Source organism: Argopecten irradians, chromosome 9 (assembly GCF_041381155.1).
Source record: "Argopecten irradians isolate NY chromosome 9, Ai_NY, whole genome shotgun sequence".
Classification (NCBI taxonomy): Eukaryota; Metazoa; Mollusca; class Bivalvia; order Pectinida; family Pectinidae; genus Argopecten; species Argopecten irradians.
In genome coordinates this window covers 1,564,335-1,589,043 of record NC_091142.1, presented here as the reverse complement: position 1 = coordinate 1,589,043, position 24,709 = coordinate 1,564,335, and positions in this window count along the sequence as shown.

Here is a 24,709-nt window from a genome sequence, read left to right as displayed (position 1 = left end):
GAAAGGATGGGGCCGGATATAGGGGGCACAAACACAAATCTTCTCTATCAGACATCGTTAGGGAGTAGTGGGGGATGTTAACGGAAGGAAAGGATGGGGCCGGATATAGGGAACAAACACACATCTTCTCTATCAGACATCGTTAGGGAGTAGTGGGGGATGTTAACGGAAGGAAAGGATGGGGCCGGATATAGGGGGCACAAACACAAATCTTCTCTATCAGACATCGTTAGGGAGTAGTGGGGGATGTTAACGGAAGGAAAGGATGGGGCCGGATATAGGGGGTACAAACACAAATCTTCTCTATCAGACATCGTTAGGGAGTAGTGGGGGATGTTAACGGAAGGAAAGGATGGGGCCGGATATAGGGGGCACAAACACAAATCTTCTCTATCAGACATCGTTAGGGAGTAGTGGGGGATGTTAACGGAAGGAAAGGATGGGGCCGGATATAGGGGGCACAAACACAAATCTTCTCTATCAGACATCGTTAGGGAGTAGTGGGGGATGTTAACGGAAGGAAAGGATGGGGCCGGATATAGGGGGCACAAACACAAATCTTCTCTATCAGACATCGTTAGGGAGTAGTGGGGGATGTTAACGGAAGGAAAGGATGGGGCCGGATATAGGGGGCACAAACACACATCTTCTCTATCAGACATCGTTAGGGAGTAGTGGGGGATGTTAACGGAAGGAAAGGATGGGGTAGGATATAGGGGGTACAAACACAAATCTTCTCTATCAGACATCGTTAGGGAGTAGTGGGGATGTTAACGGAAGGAAAGGATGGGGCCGGATATAGGGGGCACAAACACAAATCTTCTCTATCAGACATCGTTAGGAGTAGTGGGGGATGTTAACGGAAGGAAAGGATGGGGCCGGATATAGGGGGCACAAACACAAATCTTCTCTATCAGACATCGTTAGGGAGTAGTGGGGGATGTTAACGGAAGGAAAGGATGGGGCCGGATATAGGGGGCACAAACACATCGTTAGGGAGTAGTGGGGGGATGTTAACGGAAGGAAAGGATGGGGCCGGATATAGGGGGTACAAACACAAATCTTCTCTATCAGACATCGTTAGGGAGTAGTGGGGGATGTTAACGGAAGGAAAGGATGGGGCCGGATATAGGGGGCACAAACACAAATCTTCTCTATCAGACATCGTTAGGGGGTAGTGGGGGATGTTAACGGAAGGAAAGGATGGGGCCGGATATAGGGGGCACAAAACACAAATCTTCTCTATCAGACATCGTTAGGGAGTAGTGGGGGATGTTAACGGAAGGAAAGGATGGGGCCGGATATAGGGGGCACAAACACAAATCTTCTCTATCAGACATCGTTAGGGAGTAGTGGGGGATGTTAACGGAAGGAAAGGATGGGGCCGGATATAGGGGGCACAAACACAAATCTTCTCTATCAGACATCGTAAGGGAGTAGTGGGGAATGTTAACGGAAGGAAAGGATGGGCCGGATATAGGGGGCACAAACACAAATCTTCTCTATCAGACATCGTAAGGGAGTAGTGGGGGATGTTAACGGAAGAAAAAGGATGGGGCCGGATATAGGGGGCACAAACACAAATCTTCTCTATCAGACATCGTTAGGGAGTAGTGGGGGATGTTAACGGAAGGAAAGGATGGGGCCGGATATAGGGGGCACAAACACAAATCTTCTCTATCAGACATCGTTAGGGGGTAGTGGGGGATGTTAACGGAAGGAAAGGATGGGGCCGGATATAGGGGGCACAAACACAAATCTTCTCTATCAGACATCGTTAGGGAGTAGTGGGGGATGTTAACGGAAGGAAAGGATGGGGCCGGATATAGGGGGCACAAACACAAATCTTCTCTATCTATCAGACATCGTTAGGGAGTAGTGGGGGATGTTAACGGAAGGAAAGGATGGGGTCGGATATAGGGGTACAAACACAAATCTTCTCTATCAGACATCGTAAGGGAGTAGTGGGGAATGTTAACGGAAGGAAAGGATGGGCCGGATATAGGGGGTACAAACACAAATCTTCTCTATCAGACATCGTTAGGGAGTAGTGGGGGATGTTAACGGAAGGAAAGGATGGGGCCGGATATAGGGGGGCACAAACACACATCTTTCTCTATCAGACATCGTTAGGGGGTAGTGGGGGATGTTAACGGAAGGAAAGGATGGGGCCGGATATAGGGGGCACAAACACAAATCTTCTCTATCAGACATCGTTAGGGAGTAGTGGGGGATGTTAACGGAAGGAAAGGATGGGGCCGGATATAGGGGGCACAAACACAAATCTTCTCTATCAGACATCGTTAGGGAGTAGTGGGGGATGTTAACGGAAGGAAAGGATGGGGCCGGATATAGGGGGCACAAACACAAATCTTCTCTATCAGACATCGTTAAGGGAGTAGTGGGGGATGTTAACGGAAGGAAAGGATGGGGCCGGATATAGGGGGCACAAACACAAATCTTCTCTATCAGACATCGTTAGGGAGTAGTTGGGGGGATGTTAACGGAAGGAAAGGATGGGGCCGGATATAGGGGGCACAAACACACATCTTCTCTATCAGACATCGTTAGGGAGTAGTGGGGGATGTTTAACGGAAGGAAAGGATGGGGCCGGATATAGGGGGCACAAACACAAATCTTCTCTATCAGACATCGTTAGGGAGTAGTGGGGGATGTTAACGGAAGGAAAGGATGGGGCCGGATATAGGGGGCACAAACACAAATCTTCTCTATCAGACATCGTTAGGGAGTAGTGGGGGATGTTAACGGAAGGAAAGGATGGGGCCGGATATAGGGGGCACAAACACAAATCTTCTCTATCAGACATCGTTAGGGAGTAGTGGGGATGTTAACGGAAGGAAAGGATGGGGCCGGATATAGGGGGCACAAACACACATCTCTTCTCTATCAGACATCGTTAGGGAGTAGTGGGGGATGTTAACGGAAGGAAAGGATGGGGCCGGATATAGGGGGCACAAACACACATCTTATCTATCAGACATCGTTAGGAGGTACTGGGGGATGTTAAGGGAAGGAAAAGATGGGGTCGGATATAGCGGGTGCACAAACACAAATCTTCTCTATCAGACATCGTTAGGGAGTAGTGGGGGATGTTAACGGAAGGAAAGGATGAGGCCGGATATAGGGGGCACAAACACAAATCTTCTCTATCAGACATCGTTAGGGAGTAGTGGGGGATGTTAACGGAAGGAAAGGATGGGGCCGGATATAGGGGGCACAAACACAAATCTTCTCTATCAGACATCGTTAGGGAGTAGTGGGGGATGTTAACGGAAGGAAAGGATGGGGCCGGATATAGGGGGCACAAACACACATCTTATCTATCAGACATCGTTAGGGAGTAGTGGGGGATGTTAAGGGAAGGAAAAGATGGGGTCGGATATAGCGGGTACAAACACAAATCTTCTCTATCAGACATCGTAAGGGAGTAGTGGGGGATGTTAACGGAAGGAAAGGTTGGGCCGGATATAGGGGGCACAAACACAAATCTTCTCTATCAGACATCGTTAGGGAGTAGTGGGGAATGTTAACGGAAGGAAAGGATGGGCCGGATATAGGGGGGACAAACACAAATCTTCTCTATCAGACATCGTTAGGGAGTAGTGGGGGATGTTAACGGAAGGAAAGGATGGGGCCGGATATAGGGGGCACAAACACAAATCTTCTCTATCAGACATCGTTAGGGAGTAGTGGGGGATGTTAACGGAAGGAAAGGATGGGGCCGGATATAGGGGGCACAAACACAAATCTCCTCTATCAGACATCGTTAGGGAGTAGTGGGGGATGTTAACGGAAGAAAAAGGATGGGGCCGGATATAGGGGGGACAAACACAAATCTTCTCTATCAGACATCGTTAGGGAGTAGTGGGGGATGTTAACGGAAGGAAAGGATGGGGCCGGATATAGGGGGCACAAACACACAAATCTTCTCTATCAGACATCGTTAGGGAGTACTGGGGGATGTTAACGGAAGGAAAGGATGGGGTCGGATATAGCGGGTGCAAACACAAATCTTCTCTATCAGACATCGTAAGGGAGTAGTGGGGGATGTTAACGGAAGGAAAGGTTGGGCCGGATATAGGGGCACAAACACACATCTTCTCGATCAGACATCGTTAGGGAGTAGTGGGGGATGTTAACGGAAGGAAAGGATGGGGCCGGATATAGGGGGCACAAACACAAATCTTCTCTATCAGACATCGTTAGGGAGTAGTGGGGGATGTTAACGGAAGGAAAGGATGGGGCCGGATATAGGGGGCACAAACACACATCTTCTCTATCAGACATCGTTAGGGAGTAGTGGGGGATGTTAACGGAAGGAAAGGATGGGGCCGGATATAGGAAACTCAAACACAAATCTTCTCTATCAGACATCGTTAGGGGTAGTAGTGGGGGATGTTAACGGAAGAAAAAGGATGGGGCCGGATATAGGGGGCACAAACACACATCTTCTCTATCAGACATCGTTAGGGAGTAGTGGGGGATGTTAACGGAAGGAAAGGATGGGGCCGGATATAGGGGGCACAAACACAAATCTTCTCTATCAGACATCGTTAGGGAGTAGTGGGGGATGTTAACGGAAGGAAAGGATGGGGCCTGATATAGGGGGTACAAACACAAATCTTCTCTATCAGACATCGTTAGGGAGTAGTGGGGATGTTAACGGAACGAAAGGGTGGGGCCGGATATAGGGGGTACAAACACACATCTTCTCTATCAGACATCGTTAGGGATAGTGGGGAATGTTAACGGAAGGAAAGGATGGGGCCGGAGTATATAGGGGGCACAAACACAAATCTTCTCTATCAGACATCGTTAGGGAGTAGTGGGGGATGTTAACGGAAGGAAAGGATGGGGCCGGATATAGGGGGCACAAACACACATCTTCTCTATCAGACATCGTTAGGGAGTAGTGGGGGATGTTAACGGAAGGAAAGGATGAGACCGGATATAGGGGGGACAAACACACATCTCCTCTATCAGACATTGTTAGGGAGTAGTGGGGGATGTTAACGGAAGGAAAGGATGGGGCCGGATATAGGGGGCACAAACACAAATCTTCTCTATCAGACATCGTTAGGGAGTAGTGGGGAATGTTAACGGAAGGAAAGGATGGGGCCGGATATAGGGGGCACAAACACAAATCTTCTCTATCAGACATCGTTAGGGAGTAGTGGGGGATGTTAACGGAAGGAAAGGATGGGGCCGGATATAGGGGGTACAAACACAAATCTCCTCTATCAGACATCGTTAGGGAGTAGTGGGGATGTTAACGGAAGAAAGATGGGGCCGGATATAGGGGCACAAACACACATCTTCTCTATCAGACATCGTTAGGGAGTAGTGGGGGATGTTAACGGAAGGAAAGGATGGGGCCGGATATAGGGGGCACAAACACAAATCTTCTCTATCAGACATCGTTAGGGAGTAGTGGGGGATGTTAACGGAAGGAAAGGATGGGGCCGGATATAGGGGGCTCAAACACAAATCTTCTCTATCAGACATCGTTAGGGAGTAGTGGGGGATGTTAACGGAAGGAAAGGATGGGGCCGGATATAGGGGGCACAAACACACATCTTCTCTATCAGACATCGTTAGGGAGTAGTGGGGGATGTTAACGGAAGGAAAGGATGGGGCCGGATATAGGGGGGACAAACACAAATCTTCTCTATCAGACATCGTTAGGGAGTAGTGGGGGATGTTAACGGAAGGAAAGGATGGGGCCGGATATAGGGGGCACAAACACAAATCTTCTCTATCAGACATCATTAGGGAGTAGTGGGGGATGTTAACGGAAGGAAAGGATGGGGCCGGATATAGGGGGCACAAACACAAATCTTCTCTATCAGACATCGTTAGGGAGTAGTGGGGGATGTTAACGGAAGGAAAGGATGGGGCCGGATATAGGGGGCACAAACACAAATCTTCTCTATCAGACATCGTAAGGGAGTAGTGGGGGATGTTAACGGAAGGAAAGGATGGGGCCGGATATAGGGGGCACAAACACAAATCTTCTCTATCAGACATCGTTAGGGAGTAGTGGGGGATGTTAACGGAAGGAAAGGATGGGCCGGATATAGGGGGCACAAACACAAATCTTCTCTATCAGACATCGTTAGGGAGTAGTGGGGGATGTTAACGGAAGGAAAGGATGGGGCGGATATAGGGGGCACAAACACAAATCTTCTCTATCAGACATCGTTAGGGAGTAGTGGGGGATGTTAACGGAAGGAAAGGATGGGGCCGGATATAGGGGGTCAAACACACATCTTCTCTATCAGACATCGTTAGGGAGTAGTGGGGGATGTTAACGGAAGGAAAGGATGGGGCCGGATATAGGGGGCACAAACACAAATCTTCTCTATCAGACATCGTAAGGGAGTAGTGGGGGATGTTAACGGAAGAAAAAGGATGGAGCCGGATATAGGGGGCACAAACACAAATCTTCTCTATCAGACATCGTTAGGGAGTAGTGGGGGATGTTAACGGAAGGAAAGGATGGGGCCGGATATAGGGGGCACAAACACAAATCTTCTCTATCAGACATCGTATTAGGGAGTAGTGGGGGATGTTAACGGAAGGAAAGGATGGGGCCGGATATAGGGGGCACAAACACAAATCTTCTCTATCAGACATCGTTAGGGAGTAGTGGGGGATGTTTAACGGAAGGAAAGGATGGGCCGGATATAGGGGGCACAAACACAAATCTTCTCTATCAGACATCGTTAGGGAGTAGTGGGGGATGTTAACGGAAGGAAAGGATGGGCCGGATATAGGGGGCACAAACACAAATCTTCTCTATCAGACATCGTTAGGGAGTAGTGGGGGATGTTAACGGAAGGAAAGGATGGGGCCGGATATAGGGGGCACAAACACACATCTTCTCTATCAGACATCGTTAGGGAGTAGTGGGGGATGTTAACGGAAGGAAAGGATGGGGCCGGATATAGGGGGCACAAACACAAATCTTCTCTATCAGACATCGTATAGGGAGTAGTGGGGGATGTTAACGGAAGGAAAAGGATGGGGGCGGATATAGGGGGCACAAACACAAATCTTCTCTATCAGACATCGTTAGGGAGTAGTGGGGGATGTTAACGGAAGGAAAGGATGGGGGCCGGATATAGGGGGCGCACAAACACAAATCTTCTCTATCAGACATCGTAAGGGAGTAGTGGGGAATGTTAACGGAAGGAAAGGATGGGGCCGGATATATGGGGTACAAACACAAATCTTCTCTATCAGACATCGTTAGGGAGTAGTGGGGGATGTTAACGGAAGGAAAGGATGGGGCCGGATATAGGGGGCACAAACACAAATCTTCTCTATCAGACATCGTTAGGGAGTAGTGGGGATGTTAACGGAAGGAAAGGATGGGGCCGGATATAGGGGGCACAAACACAAATCTTCTCTATCAGACATCGTTAGGGAGTAGTGGGGGATGTTTTATGATCACTCGTAACTTAAGGAATCTTACTCCTAAAGCCAACTTCTCTGTATAACATAAAGGTTTAATGGTCACCGTAACTTAAGGAATCTTACTCCTAAAGCCAACTTCTCTGTATAACATAAAGGTTTAATGGTCACCGTAACTTAAGGAATCTTACTCCTAAAGCCAACTTCTCTGTATAACATAAAGGTTTAATGATTATAAAAGGGATTTAATGAAGTCTTCTACTGTTTACCGTAAACTTTGTTAAGAAGGGATCTTACTCCTATAGAAGCCAACTTCTCTGTATAACATAAAGGTAAATGATCAGATCCGTAACTTAAGGGATCTTACTCCAAAAGCCAACTTCTCTGTATAACATAAAGGTTTAATGGTCACCGTAACTTAAGGAATCTTACTCCTAAAGCCAACTTCTCTGTATAACATAAAGGTTTAATGGTCACCGTAACTTAAGGAATCTTACTCCTATAGACAACTTCTCTGTATAACATAAAGGTTTAATGGTCACCGTAACTTAAGGAATCTTACTCCTATAGCCAACTTCTCTGTATAACATGAAGGTTTAATGATCACCGTAACTTAAGGGATCTTACTCCTATAGCCAACTTCTCTGTATAACATAAAGGTTTAATGACAACTTCACATCTGTATAACCACATTTTATGTAACTTAAGGGAATCTTACTCCTAAGCCAACTTCTCTGTATAACATAAAGGTTTAATGGTCACCGTAACTTAGGAATCTTACTCCTTCTAGCCAACTTCTCTGTATAACATAAAGGTTTAATGATCACTGTAAATTAAGGTATCTTACTCCTATAGCCAACTTCTCTGTAGAACATAAAGGTTTAATGGTCATCGTTACTTAAGGAATCTTACTCCTATTAGACAACTTCTCTGTATAACATAAAATTTAATGGTCACCATAACTTAAGAAGAATTCTTTCCCATAGCCTATTTTTTCTGTGTCCAAAAAAATCAATATCACTTCTATTCAGGATTTTGTTTTCTTCAAAGTAACAAAGTTTTTTGTATTAATTTTTTGGAGCCAACTTCCATTGATAAATAAATCTGTTTCATTGCGATTCTGTCTCTATCCTCAGCAAGGAAATCTTGCGCCAGCATGTGATAAATGGTGATTTGTGTTTTCGAATGAAAGATAGATAATGTCCTTTGGAGGATAAAAACCCAACAATCTGATATCTGTATTTTCCAATATTGTTTCTCTGGTCATGGAATAGTTTGTATCAGATTTCAGTGTGTAACTTTTTTTTTACTCCATAGCCAACTTCTTGTGTGATAAATAGTTCTAAATCTGTCAGTATTAAATTCTGAACCTTTATGCTCTGGTAAGAATCATTTTAAGCCATGGCAGTAACATTGGAAGCTTACTCCTATAGCCAACCTTCCTGTAATAATCTGGATTTGTTTCTATAAATGTAAATGAAATAAAAGTAGTTTAGATTTGAAGGTGGGATCTTTGGCCTATGAATAGTGGACTGTATAACAACTACAGACATAGAGGTCACCGTATCTGGAAATCTTACTCCATACTATGGTTTCTAGAGAAACCACAGAAGTGTAAGTTTAATGGTAGAATGTACTCCTATTGGGTAAAGGTCACCTGGGTCAGTGTAACTTATGTGTAATCATACTGGACCTTAGTGTACCATTTCTAATGATAAATAACCACAGAGAGTGTGAAAGGTTTTCTGTGATAGTAGAAGAATGGTGTCTACCTTAGGTTACCGGACAAATAACTTGAATGATGTAGTTTGATAGTAGATACAAATGGTGTCATTGCGTTTAGTTCTATCCTCAAAGCGAAAAATTTGCCAGCATGATATCTTTCTCTGATGTGAACACAAGTCAAAGGAATAATGGCTAAAGTATACAACTTAGGTATTGTCCATAGAATAGCAAAAACAAACCAGAAGTGGAAGAAAGTTTTGTGAGTTCATAATGGTTAGAATATAGGTGTGACCTTGGTAAACCTTAGCACAATTATAACCCAGAAGAAATGTAAGTCTCTTATGGTAGACCAATGGTGGAACCTTGGTATTATTACCATGGTTAAATAACCCAGAAGTGTAAGTCTTAGAAATCTATAGGTAGACTATGGTGGAACCTTGGTTTTCCACAAATAACCCAGAAGTGTAGGTCTAATGAATAGAATATGGTGTCACCTTGGTTACCACAAATAACCCAGAAGTGGGTAGGTCTAATGGTAGACTATGGTGTCACCTTGGTTTACCATGAACAACCAGAATGTAGTTTGTTTAATGGTAGAAATATGGTGTCACCTTGAGTATTAATCACAAATAACCCAAAAGTGAAGGTCTCGATGTAGAATGAAAATTCGTGTCTACCCTTGGTTTAGTTTAAAAACATATTTTATGTGAACAAAGTCAAAAGGAATAAGGCTAAAGTCCTATACAACTGTAGGATTGTCCTCTCCTTATGAATACCAAAAACAAACCAGAAAGTGAAGAAAGAAGTGTGAGTCTAAATGGATGGTAGAGCTATGGTGTTGTACCTTGGATACCACAAATAAACTCAGAAGTGAAGGTCTCGTAATGGTTTATGGTCTATGTCACCTTGGTTACCACAAATAACCCAGGAAGTGTAGGTCTAATGGTAGACTAAGGTGTTGGACCTTGGTTACCACAAATAACTCAGAAGTGAAGGTCTAATGGTAGAACTATGGTTTGGTTACCACAAACAACTCAGAAGTGTTAGGTCTAATGGTAGACTATGGTGTAACCTTGGTTACCACAAACAACTCAGAAGTGTAGGTCTTATGTGTGTGTTAGACTATGGGTGTTACCTTGGTTACCCGACAAACAACTCAGAAGTGTAGGTCTAATGGTACTAGACTATGGTGTCACCTTGGTTACCCACAAACAAAACTCAGAAGTGTAAAGGTCTAATGGTAGACTATGGTGTTACCTTGGTTACCACAAACAACCAGAAAAGTGAGTAGGTCTAATGGTAGACTATACGGTGTCCTCCTTGGTTACCACACAATAACTCAGAAAGTGTAGGTCTAATGGTAGACTATGGTGTTACCTTGGTTACCACAAAATAACACAGAAGTGTAGGTCTAATGGTAGACTATGGTGTCACCTTGATGTTACCACAAATAACTCAGAAGTGAAGGTCTAATGTAGACTATGGTGTCACCTTGGTTACCACAAATAACTCAGAAGTGTAGTAGTCTAATGGTAGACTATGGTGTTACCTTGGTTACCACAAACAACTCAGAAGTGTAGGTCTAATGGTAGACTATGGTGTCACCTTGGTTACCACAAACAACTCAGAAGTGTAGGTCTAATGGTAGACTATGGTGTCACCTTGGTTACCACAAACAACTCAGAAGTGTAGGTCTAATGGTAGACTATGGTGTCACCTTGGTTACCACAAACAACTCAGAAGTGTAGGTCTACATGGTAGACTATGGTGTTACCCTTGGTTACCACAAAACAACTCAGAAGTGTAGGTCTAATGGTAGACTATGGTGTCACCTTGGTTACCACAAACAACTCAGAAGTGTAGGTCTAATGGTAGACTATGGTGTTACCTTGGTTACCACAAACAATCTAAAAGAGTTTGTCTAATTGTAGACAATGGTGTCACCTTGGTTACCACAAACAACCTAGAAGTTTAAGAGCTAGTCTAATTGTAGACAATGGTGTCACCTTGGTTACCACAAACAACCTAGAAGTTAAAGAGCTAGGGATTACTTTAACCAATATTTTAGAATGTATACATTATATATGGTCCTATGTGAACCTCCATTTAGAGATTCACTCTAATATGTGCTTTGTATATAAGTACACACATCTTTGTTTTTGTCATGTAGGAATTTGAATATATATCTGTCAAAAACCCTAATAAAAGATTTATGTAAGAGTGCTCTCAATATCTTTCTGTCTTTTGTTTCAGACTATTCCTCCCTGTCCTGATTTCTGATCACCAAGGCATTCTTTATATGAACGTGTGGAAACTGATCATTGCTCTCACCGATTATTGTCCATGAGCTTGACCACTGCACTCTGTCATTGTTCTGAATGCATTATCTTGTGCGCTTGACCATTTCGCTCCCCCATTAAGGTGTTAGATTTCTTTATACACAGTGCATTCCCCATTTCTTCTCCAACAGTAATGATGGAAGCTCATCCCTACCATACCTGGTATTAAATAGCCCTAACAAGACCTCCTGACAGGTCACCTGGGCAAACCATTGACATTTTGGTGTGGTATCACACAATGTAGGCCTCGTCTGACCTTGGCCAGGGTCATGTCTGGTAGGACGTTGTGGCAGATATCCCAGTGTCAAGATGTCTGAAAATGATTATACTTCATGTAATTGTGAACTGAAACAAATTGCTGAAAAAAGCCTATAGAGCTAATAAAGGATGTTTGACAAATCACACATAAGAAGCTTAAGCTGTCAGATTATTTTGTTGTTGGTGATAAGTATGTGGATTCATGTCAGAGCATCGTGAGAGGTATCGGTGGGGTAACCAGACAGTTACGTCAAGCAAAATCCAAAAAGCTGGTGGCTACAGAAAGGTTGAAAATACAATGGGAACTATCACACGAATCGAAATACAAGTTTGCATTAAACAGAATGAGAACACTGACGAGGGAAATCGACCTTTGCCTCGAAGATTTACTCTCATCCCTGGATAAGATTATGTATATCGTATCTGTGTTATGTGACACTCAAGATCTTTACCTTTATGACAGAAACAAATGCAATTTAGAAACTCAAGGAAATTTCCATCACCTCCCATCTCCAGAAGAAGTAAGCATTGTATCTGGAATCAGCATTGATTACCTACCTCCTTCAAAGATACAACAGAGGAGTGAACAGTGCTTTGACATACGTAAAACAGTAAAAGTCACTGGAAGCACAGCTTCCAAAGCCATAGGCTTGGATACTTTGGTGTCCATGAAGGAGCATTATGGGATGGTATTCGGAAATCGCCAGCCACGCGAACCCTCAGAATATCAGAATAAAGCTATGGACCATGGTTCACAAAACGAACTGAACGCTGTTGCGACACTTGTCAGCAAAATCCTTCCTGTCGTTCATCCAAACTTAACATTCCACGAAGAAGGTTGTTATGTCATCAATTCTACAGCCGGCAGAAAATTGATAGTCATTTCACCTGATGGGAGTCTACGAAACGATGCCGGTGAAGCTATGGTTTCTATCGAGATAAAATGCCCTTTACCAGGATATTGTGGACCCACACCAGTGTACTATGAACTATTGCAAAGACACGCTCTTCAATGCCTACTACAAATGAAAGCCCTAAACACAAAAGAACATCTTTACATCAGCTGGAGTGAGCAAAGTACAACTGCTTTCAAACTAACAGCGAACGATGAACTTGTAGATCAGGCGTTGTCGTTGATAGAGGAACTTTATCATGACGAGATACCCAGAATGCCTTCAAAGATTTCACAGAATACAAAACTTCTTAAACAGTCCTTAGAATGTTACAGGTTGACAGCAGAATATATTGGAGAGTTTCCGTCTGTGAAGTGTCAGGACAACAATGACGTTGTACAAAGACGAGAAATTCCAGAAAGCTCTACGAAAATACAGTTTCTGTTAGACGCTTTGATCAAGACAAGCAAGAACGTCGAGGAAGCATTTTTGCTTCAAAAGTCTGTGGCATCTGAAGTTTTGGTATATCTTTTGAGTGATATGGATCGAGAATGGAACAGGGAAATCGGACATGGTTTGCCGATATCTTACCTATTCAAAGGATACAGCCTTTCTATAGGCACCGCCCGGAGAATACTCGACAAGATTCTACACGAATGCCATAGAAGAGGTTCTCATATTCCTTGTATTACATTTGATGGTCAGTTTGCTCGACTTAAGGATGTGGATGAAAATGAAAAGCCGCAAACACTGTTCGCTGCACAGCGAAAACTAATGGGGTCCACGAAAGAAATGACTAAAAAGGATTTGATACAAAAGCTTACATCTATGTATGGTGTTTGTGAATACCATCTTGAAACCGATATGTATGCCGATGGTCAAGGTGTCCTTCATATAAACACCAAACAACTGATCGTTGGCAATCAGAAAAAGGGATTACCACCTATCCAAACCCCATCATGGCTACTTGATCGGAAGGAAAATTTGGATACTAACCTACAGAGGAATATCCAGATAGAAGATACTCTGCGAGTTTGAATCTCTTGACATGAACATCTTTGACGACAATGAAAGCGTGCTTTTGCAAGATATAGAAGACAAGTCTGCAGACGGAGGCATGGATTCAGACAAATTAACTGAAACTGTTGACAAGTTCACACAGTCTTGCTCCGGTAATTCCGTGTTAAATTCCGACGATTTTACAAGCTTTTACAAAATTCTTTGTGAAGGAAAGAGAGCAATGCGGTGGAAGGCAAAAGATGAACATTTTGTTGAAACTGTATTTCAATCAACAAATGGAATATACAAGGAATTAATAACCTATGAAATAGATTTGATTATCAGATATTTAGAAGCGAAATTTCCAAATATTGGATCAAATGTAAAAAGGTCAATGGACAAAACAGAAAAAGTCAACTCGCTCGGTAAAGTCTTCGGGTTGCCGGATATAGTAAACAGAGTAGACCGAAAACGGCATGTGACACAAAAGGTAAAATCTTTGTTAGAACTTACCAAAAAAATTGTAAACGGAAGGCACTACCCGAAGGATGTTCTTGCTGTAGCGTATTGTCAAAGTGAGTGGCCATCTGTTGAGGCTGAATTCTACAGTACAGTCTCGGAGGAACATGTAGTCTTTAGCCCCAATGAAGGATCCTTTTTGTTCAAGCCGGTATACAAACCCGAATACAACAAATCTAGAGACAATCTCGAAGTTAAAGTCATGGACGGGACACACATTCAAACAAATATTAAGTCCAAAATCATCAGAGAAGGAATCCATGGCGTACGGACATCAGCCTGGAAAAAAGTTGCTTTGAGTAATACAACAGATTTGTCACTTGCAATGTTAACCATTCAGGAATGCGGGAAAATTATGCACCAGCAGAGTGACCCATTTGTAAGGACAATGTTCTCAGAGGAAGTTCAGCAGCAATTGGCTCTTAATGGAGATGTAAGTGAGGCGGAGTTCTGCAGGTTATTTCGTGAGTGGCATGAGGCCGAGGATATGCAAGGTCTAAGTGCAATGACTAGATGTAAACGAGCAATGGCTTTGAAACACTGGTCGTTAGATGATTACAACTTTAACCACTTTCCTCCGCCAACTATGTATGTGAAGGGCATACCTCGAGTGACATTCGAAGGCTTAGTGTGTAGCATAGTCGCCCATGTTCTACTGTATGCTCTAGTAAAAGGTGGCACGTATAATTGGCGATCGGTGTCCACGCTAGTTGCAGAGATTTTTATGGGGGAGCTTGCTGAGTGCGCTAGAGCGAACAATGGTGTTCCGAATGGAGAGATGTTGAAGTACGACATTGGAAAGATTTCCCAGCTTCATGCCATGAGAATGAATCCCGACAGGTGGGTTCATATGGTAATATAGTTCATATAGTTCTATATGGTAAAATTGTAGAAATGTGTTTAAAGACACTTTCTAAATGTTACGAAAAATTATGAGAAATTTTATATCTTATCATAAATTCAGCATTGCTAAACAATGAAGTGATTTCGTGTTAATTTAGATAACCAGATACAAAGACTTTTGATAGTTTTGGGAGACAGCTTGATAGTAATTTTTTTTTTTATATTCCAGACCATTCAGCATGCAGACATCGAGGAGTAGATGTTACGATGGGGCGCGGCTAAATACCCAATACTACCCAATACTACCCAATACCACCCAATACTACCCAATACTACATGTAAATAGCTAATAAATCATTGTTTTGGGACTTCATATAATCAATACTATTCAATTAAACTATATTTTGCTTGTAAAAATGAGTTTTGTGTAAAAATGTGTGTTTTAAAGCCAAATATCGCCCAATACTGGCCAACGAAACGACTAAATACCCAATACTACCCAATACTATATGTAAATCACTAATTAAACATCCTTTTATGACATAATCTATTTATTTATATTAAATCAAAATTAAATTTGTCTTATGAAATGAGTTTTGTGTAAAAATGTGAGTTCTGAGGCCAAATATCGGCCGGAAATTACCCAATACTAGCTAACGAAACGACGAAATACCCAATACTACCCAATACTATATGTAAATAACTTACTAACCATTTTTTTATGACATTTTCTATTTGTCTATGTTAAATTAAAATAAAGTTTGTCTTATAAAATGAGTTTTGTGTAAAAATGTGTCTTTTAAAGCCAAATATCGCCTAATACTGGCCAACGAAACGACTAAATACCCAATACTACCCAATACTACATGTAAATCACTAATTAAACATTCTTTTATGACATAATCTATTTAATTATGTTAAATTAAAATAAAATTTGTCTTATAAAATGAGTTTTGTGTAAAAATGTGAGTTTTAAGGCCTAATATCGGCCAGAAATTACCCAATACTAGCTAACGAAACGACGAAATACCCAAAACTACCCAATACTATATGTAAATAACTTACTAACCATTCTTTTATGACATATTTTGTTTATCTATGTTAAATTAATATAAAGTTTGTCTTATAAAATCAGTTTTGTGTAAAAATGTGTCTTTTAAAGCCAAATATCGCTCAATACTGGCCAACGAAACGACTAAATACCCAATACTACCCAATACTACATGTAAATTACTTGTTTACCACGCTTTTGTGACATAATCTATTTATTTTTGTTAAGTTAAAATAGAGTTTGTCTTATATGACGACTTTTGTGTAAAAATGTGGGTTTTGAGGCCAAATATCGCCTATAAACACCCATATACCGCCATACATCTAAATGCCCAATACTACACAATACTACATAAAAAGCAACTAATTTAGCATTTTATGCAACATTTCTAATTAATTTTGTTTTATGATAAATAAGTTTTACTTTATTACAAATAATGTATCATTCATTTAATCCAAATTTCTAGTTTACATTATTCAAGGATTTAGAAGTGAGAGTCTTACTTATAAATCCTTGACATTATTATTTGAGTTATATATGGCATAAAAAAGTAATTTGTAAATGTAAAATAGATGATTTGCTTTGATATCCTTTACCCATAAATACCTGATATCACGCAACACAATGAGTCTAGATACTACACAATACTACATACACATTGTTTTGTTAAACTCTCCTAAGTATAACGTACATTATGTAACGATGTTATTTGTCAATAAAATGCGCGTGCTTATCATCTACTGGGCTAGATTTTGTTGTGGGAGTGGAAAAGGAATGACTTTCCTTGAGAGACAGCAGTCCACAATGTGACGGTTTATTACATTTTTGCTGTGAAATGCAAGGTTTTATTGTGAAAGTATACGGTATTTTCCAGTCGGGTAAAAATATCAAGTTTTGCATTTATTTGCAATACTTTTTTCATCTTTTATATCTAATTTGGCACCAATAGGCTTCCGTATATTTATATCCTAAAAGTTATCAATTTATATTGTAAAAACGTCATTTTGTACGTTACAGGAATACACATGGTAAAAATATGATTGGCTAGAAGTAGAAGATGGGATATGCATATCGCTCTATATACATTTTAATTTCCTGTCTTTGAGTCAACGTAAAACTATGAAAAATATTAATAACCACTCTCAATTTCCATTTGCCGTTCCATTATCTATTTTGAGCAACACGGCAAATATTCTATTGCGAAACACAGGGATCATAAAATTAGTTATAGTTTATATCAATATGGACCCGTTTTATTGGTATAGATCGAAAATCGGTAAAGTTTCTTTTTTTCATAGTATTGAGCACGTAAGAGGTCAGAGAAATCACTATATATTTGGAAATAAACACATAATCACGTGATCACTAGTTACCCAAAGTACAATTCCATATTTCAGCCAATGACACAAATGAGGAAGTAAGCATGGTACTTGTTTAACTAGGTTTTTTACTGCAGAAAAATTCACGTGTTTTGCACTTTTTTAGTGAAATTCTCTCGCGGATCGTGGTTTCATTTCCAAAGTTGAGAAACAGATTGAATTTCACAAATATAAATTTGTATCTATCTTGTTACAAGCGTTTGTTATATAAAGGCATCACGAATTTTAATACGGTTTTAATGGCCATGTACAATATTGGTTCAACTTTGGGGGGGGGGGGGAATCCTCCCGGAATGAATTTGAATTTCATACATGTACAGTATAAATAAAGATTAAGATGAATTGATAGTATCATATCCTTATTTATTGAATACAAGGTCAGTATAGAGGCTAATTTAGCAAGTCTGACCATTATGTATGGATATACATGTTGCGATATATTCAGGTACATTTAGGAACCATTGGAGATATTTCATTAAGTTCTCAGTATGGGCTGTGCATCGAAATGAAGTTTGAAATGCTCAATGCTATCCAATACTGTAAACAACTTATTAACCACTCTTTAATGACATAATCTATCTAATTATGTTAAAATCAAGTATCTTTTACCTTCAATAATGAACTTGTTTTTACAAATGTGTGTTTTAAAGCCAAATTTCGCGCGGAAATAACCAATACACAATTAATTAATGCCCAATACTTCATAAAAACAACTAACATGATTAACAATCCTTTTGCCGTTTTTTTTTCTTTTGTGTTTTGAATGATGTTTTGGTGTAAATTTATTTCAAAATTTGTAAGTCCTATACTGACTAAACCAAAATATAAATACCTAATAACTGTTTCAATTTCATACTCGGAAACAGGCTTTGAAGACTTTCTGACAGACGCAAAATAAGAAAACTTGCGTCTATAAATCGAGAGTAATTTAGCACCATACTACTCCATGTCACTTCTTCCTCTAAAAGTTCTTTGATACATTCTTCTCTCCATGTGGGAAATGACTTGGATGAAGCGACTAGATCAACACCTTCATTAGCAACTTTTCAAATATGTACATCACGTAATTCTGATAAAAAATATCCAGCTAATTACGATTTTGGTGACAGATTCTTCAGATTTCTTTATTACTCTCTGACACACTTACGTGTGTAACAAGAGGTCAAATCAGTATAATACATTTTGACGTGACGGAACACAGTCAACATAGCATTAGTATGACACAATCAACATAACATAAGTATAATACAGAATATAATGGACTTAATTGATCTAATTATTATAAATTAATTTCTCTAATTTCTCAATAAACCTGCTAAGTTGCGAAAGAATACGTACGTTACACAGTGAGATTAGACCTTTCATTTTTGTTAGATTAGGGTTCGTAAAATAATATTTTGGTATATGTATTTGCCTAATTTGATGAACTGATATGTGAGTACAATTAAATAAGTAGTGAAATTCGTCACCAATACCGTTGGAACAAAGGGGACAAATTCTTTCATTGCGGGTATATTAGCCCATCGTCCCGTTTCTATGGGCAAATGTAAATTAGAAGTACGTAATTTAACAATATTTTTTCTATCTTTTTCATTCAGTTTCAATAGATAATTCTCCATTTGAAAATCGTTTTTAAAAACTGTATACATTTTACCTTTTGATGACAAATTCATATCATTAAACCACCTTTGAATAAATTGATCCTTAAGTATTTGTTTAATGGTAAATTTTAAATATATTTTGTTCAATGTACAAGATTCCTGTATATTCCATACAAAATTTAAGCCTGTCTCATAAAAAATATTTCGCACAAAATCGATCCATTTAAAACTTATGTTTCCATTTACATGCAATTGGTACATTAGTTTATATATTTTGCTTGACAATTTATCAGTGGAAATTAAATTATACCAAAAAATGACCATTCTACATTTCACTTCAATACTCAACGGATATCTACTCAATTCACCATAGACTATAAAGTTTGGTGTACTACCTCTCAAACCTAAGATACGTTTACAGAATTGCAAGTGAATTTTTTCAATAAGAAAATACAAATATTGTACATACAAAGTGAAGGCATCGATGTAGCCAGTTTTTCGATTTATTTCGAGTAAACATAGCTCACCAACAGTCCAAATTGTATCGTAGTCATAAGTGTGAGAGTGCCTATCATAATTTTTTTATTTCACCGAAAAACTTTAATTACTAATGCATATTTACTTGGATTTTTAAACGAAACTTACTATAAATCCAATATGCGTGGGTTGATAAGTTGGTTGAAATGCTTGTTACCGCGAGAGTCATTACACATTATTAATATACTTTTGGTATTTCATTATAGTTACATGTTACATTTACTCCAGTGAGTGTAATAAAAGATTTCTTTTTCATATTAACGGCGGACAAAACTAAATATTAACTATCTAAATATCTGGTATAATGCGATTACTAGTCCGCTAAACCTGCCTATATTATTAGGCTTTTTTATTTATTTTTTTTTTGCCTAATATATAGTCTATATATTAGGCAAAAAAGAATTAAAAAGCCGACGTCAATTTCTCATTTTTTCTTCATAATTCCACAGGCGAAAATAAAAATGTGTCTATCTTCAGTATTGAACATATTCAAGTCATATCATTTCGGATAAAAGTATCATTTTACACATTTCAGATACATTGTGCAATTTTAGAAATAGATTACACAGTGTATGAAGATATCTTATAAAGTATATATAAAATATCTATATATATATGCAGTGAAATTAAGGATCGACATTGCTCTTTGAATAAATGTCATGTTGGCTTGCCATAAGATTGATTTGTTTAATTTCTTAGCTTCAGAGTCTTTTATCACTGAATATATTTCCTTTCTATAACAAGCGACTATACAGTGTCCTCGCAAACAACTATACATCGCCAGTTTCAAAACAATGCAAGTGACTATACAATTTTAACTAATCATCCTACAACTTCAAAATTCGATTAAGTAAAAGATATTGTGTCTATTGATATGTGTTTATGTGTTTTATATTGTTAGATTCACCTTAGATGGCGCTTGAAAGAATGGAAGTCATACAGAATACCTTAAAATTGTGCAAACTATTAGGCGGGGCGTCTCAATTCTTCGATGATGAACAGCAGATCAACTCTCGAAAAGTGTCTGAAACGTTAATGCTGATTAACCCTCAACATTTCATTAGTCACTGGTAGTTCAAATTGCTATCCATGACGCCATTTATAACTGAAAATTACAAAAAAAAAATGTATAGAATAAATGAAATTGGCAAAAATTATCCACTATCCATTGTTGCATTTGTCTTAGCAAGTGATCGAGTACCGCTATACAGACTCGCAACTACGAAATTTAAAAAATACTATTTATACACTTCCGTTCATACACTCTGGATTCGTTCATGTCCAATGTTAGAGATCAAGTAACCGATGAGAATTCAGCCTTGTCAATCACTTGATGATTATAATGACTGACACCTGTAAAATTAGTGTCCGCTAGCCAATGATATGTTTGAAGAGGAGGGGCCTAGAGTCGTGCACACTGTCAATTATACCTGACTGATCAAAGGGGTACGATCCACGGACAAATGCCGTATGCCGCCGAATTTCTCTACACAAACATACCGTGTATTTTTGTAAAAAGATTAATTTATAAAGTTTGAATGGATTTTCTACGAAATTTTTTAGTAGAAAAAAATCGCGTTATTGCACAAAACTTTGGCGTTGTTACGCCTGAATTTTTGGCGTTATTACGCAAAACTATCGCGTTATTACGCAAAATGTACATTATACGTATGATGGTTAGCACACATTTTTGTAGCTATCAGAAAATAATCAACAACTTTCAAACCAAACGGTTATTACATGATCAATGGTGCAAAAACGTGTGCATTTGATGAGGCAAATATTTATTTTATGGTGTTATACCACCCTAATTAATTTACATTGTGTAAATTATGAATGAGGTCGTATACATAATCGGACATCATTTTTTATATTCTACCTGGGCAATATAACACCATATGCATATTAAACGAATTCGAATCGGTCCCTAATTTTTACATTAGATGCGTAGTTTCTCTGAAAAAATATCAATTGGATTATTTGAGGTGCTTGAAGGATGGCCATAGGACACTACCCTGGTGAACTCAACGTTTGGACATTGGAGTTAAAAAATTACAATATCTATGCGAATATGACGGCACAACACTAATATTAAGATGATATTTTTGAAAAAGGTAAACAAAAACTTAAATGTCATATTCCTAACAACGGCAACAACCATTTTTTCCAATGATTTTCAAATTTCTTTTGAAGAGTATCGCTTTTATTAAAACTATATATTTTTGGATACGGTAGTGATTTTATAACATTTACATGTGCATTTACATTAAACGTTTTATGGAGACACTTTGTTTTATAAATATAGTGCTTAATAATGAATAAGATTTCATTATTAGTATTAGTCACTAGAATATGTATAATTCTCACTTGCAACCACTGTAGTTTCGAACTTTTTGTCACGGTGAAGGGGAGTTTATAATTTTTTTCCTAGGTGACAATGCAAGTGACTATACAATTTTAACTAATCATCCTACAACTTCAAAATTCGATTAAGTAAAAGATATTGTGTCTATTGATATGTGTTTATGTGTTTTATATTGTTAGATTCACCTTAGATGGCGCTTGAAAGAATGGAAGTCATACAGAATACCTTAAAATTGTGCAAACTATTAGGCGGGGCGTCTCAATTCTTCGATGATGAACAGCAGATCAACTCTCGAAAAGTTGTCTGAAACGTTAATGCTGATTAACCCTCAACATTTCATTAGTCACTGGTAGTTCAAATTGCTATCCATGACGCCATTTATAACTGAAAATTACAAAAAAAAATGTATAGAATAAATGAAATTGGCAAAAATTATCCACTATCCATTGTTGCATTTGTCTTAGCAAGTGATCGAGTACCGCTATACAGACTCGCAACTACGAAATTTAAAAAATACTATTTATACACTTCCGTTCATACACTCTGGATTCGTTCATGTCCAATGTTAGAGATCAAGTAACCGATGAGAATTCAGCCTTGTCAATCACTTGATGATTATAATGACTGACACCTGTAATTAGTGTCCGCTAGCCAATGATATGTTTGAAGAGGAGGGGCCTAGAGTCGTGCACCTGTCAATTATACCTGACTGATCAAAGGGGACGTCCACGGACAAATGCCGTAATTTCTCTACACCGTGTATTTTGTAAAAAGATTAATTATAAAGTTTGAATGGATTTCTACGAAATTTTAGTAGAAAAAAATCGCGTTATTGCACAAAACTTTGGCGTTGTTACGCGAATTTTTGGCGTTATTACGAAATTTTAGTAAAAAAATCGCGTTATTACGCAAAATGTACATTATACGTATGATGGTTAGCACACATTTTTGTAGCTATCAGAAAATAATCAACAACTTTCAAACCAAACGGTTATTACATGATCAATGGTGCAAAAACGTGTGCATTTGATGAGGCAAATATTTATTTTATGGTGTTATACCACCCTAATTAATTTACATTGTGTAAATTATGAATGAGGTCGTATACATAATCGGACATCATTTTTTATATTCTACCTGGGCAATATAACACCATATGCATATTAAACGAATTCGAATCGGTCCCTAATTTTTACATTAGATGCGTAGTTTCTCTGAAAAAATATCAATTGGATTATTTGAGGTGCTTGAAGGATGGCCATAGGACACTACCCTGGTGAACTCAACGTTTGGACATTGGAGTTAAAAATTACAATATCTATGCGAATATGACGGCACAACACTAATATTAAGATGATATTTTTGAAAAAGGTAAACAAAAACTTAAATGTCATATTCCTAACAACGGCAACAACCATTTTTTCCAATGATTTTCAAATTTCTTTTGAAGAGTATCGCTTTTATTAAAACTATATATTTTTGGATACGGTAGTGATTTTATAACATTTACATGTGCATTTACATTAAACGTTTTATGGAGACACTTTGTTTTATAAATATAGTGCTTAATAATGAATAAGATTTCATTATTAGTATTAGTCACTAGAATATGTATAATTCTCACTTGCAACCACTGTAGTTTCGAACTTTTTGTCACGGTGAAGGGGAGTTTATAATTTTTTTCCTATTTCTCTTTATCATAATCAAATTCAAGGTTCCACTTTCTTGTACCTGTTGGTGTATCAGCAGGAGAAATCAAACAGTAAAAAAAATCTTTAGACCCTTTTTGTTTCTTAAAGAAAATCTTAAATTCAAGTTGTATAGCGGGTAGAGAGAGTATCTCCAAATGCAATTGTACGTACATTTTTCGAAGGAAATTCTTGACTGCAGACACAAGACCTTGAAACTGGAGAAAATTAGTATTAATTGTTGAGTCATTGAGGGTAACTTCACCAGCATTGTATTTTAATGAAAAAAAATCTTATACTATATTTGTTATTTGGCATTACAGATGCTTCACCGCCGACAGAGCATAAATCATATTCATCATTTGAACAATAATTGGTGTTTAATCATGTATATATATGTCTAATTAACACAAAAAATAATACAAAATAATTTATTTTTGCCTTTGGTGCATGAGCAATCAGTACTTCATTCCATATAGGACATAGTGCCACGGAATTTTTTTCGGGATGCAATTAATTATTTCTTATATTTTCAACTTGAAATAAAATTAGAAGCTCAAACTTTTCAATGGTGGTAATGGTGTAAATTAAGTAACTTTTGTAACCGAAGAAAAATACTAAATCGTCTGCTCCTGTTTTTAATAGTGAAAAAATACTACTTGTCAGCGGCGGAGCATCTTTTATAGTATTTCTTGCGAACTTATCAAAAGGGTACAATGATACATGTAAATATGGATTGAAAAGGATGAAATTGGATTCACGTCGTGGATATTGTAACGAAAACGCTTGGCTCAAATTTCTCTAAATCTAACATCCCGCAGAAGGAAAATACAGATTTCGTTGAATTGATAATGATCTATATGCATATTAATATAAAAAAAAAACTTTGATATTTCTGATGAAATTTTTTTTTTTCATATCATTTTTTCGATTTTATTAGAAAATCAAGCGGGTTTCTTGAACACTATTACTGTAACAATATTCTGTATTGCTATAAGACTTCTCCAGGGTGACATTCTTTGCCATCTTTCATTTCTTGTGATCATGTATAGTTTATATTTTGTATTGCAAAGAA